The sequence below is a fragment of the Parasteatoda tepidariorum genome, unplaced genomic scaffold (assembly GCF_043381705.1).
Source record: "Parasteatoda tepidariorum isolate YZ-2023 unplaced genomic scaffold, CAS_Ptep_4.0 HiC_scaffold_3037, whole genome shotgun sequence".
Taxonomy (NCBI): Eukaryota; Metazoa; Arthropoda; class Arachnida; order Araneae; family Theridiidae; genus Parasteatoda; species Parasteatoda tepidariorum.
The window spans coordinates 6,256-6,751 of record NW_027261633.1 but is presented as its reverse complement, the minus strand read 5'-3'; the positions used below and the strand labels follow the sequence as shown (position 1 = coordinate 6,751).

The 496-nt window shown below is 27.6% G+C and overlaps 1 long non-coding RNA gene across 1 annotated transcript in view; it reads right to left on the bottom strand.

Annotated features, from left to right (window-relative positions):
• Window positions 1–158: 158 nt before the first annotated feature.
• LOC122273217 (uncharacterized) overlaps window positions 159–496 on the bottom strand; it is a 6,138-nt gene continuing 5,800 nt past the window's right edge. The window contains exon 3 of the long non-coding RNA XR_011635982.1: window positions 159–274. This is a non-coding gene — a long non-coding RNA (uncharacterized lncRNA). The remainder of the gene's footprint in view (window positions 275–496) is intronic.

Genomic DNA, 496 nt, shown 5'->3' with positions numbered 1-496 from the left:
TATATATATATGTACATATAATAATAAGTTAATTAAAGCAATTAAAAGCAATAGACCAGTAAATTAAAAGCAATGGTAAAATTTTGTTAATCGTTATTACTGATTTAATAATTATTAATAATATAATAATTATCAATTTAATTGTAAAAGTTAAAAGTACCTATTTCACAATTGTCTCCTCTATAAGGTGATTGACATTTGCAAATTTCTTTACCATCTTTAACCATGCATGGAAATCCATTTTTACAGGGATTCGGATGGCACAAGCGAATGTCTGAAAAATTTTAACCATTTAGAAAGCTAACAAAATTTTAATATACCAATAAAAAATAAAGCAATACATTTTTTTTATGTTCCTAATAAGCAATAGTATGAAACGGTAACGAAGGAGGACTGAAATCCTCAACTTATTAGGTATATAACAGTATCGTTTTGTCGATAGAAAGGACTCCCCTTGCCACAACCTCGGAGATTGTCTGCTGCTATGGAAAAAAAA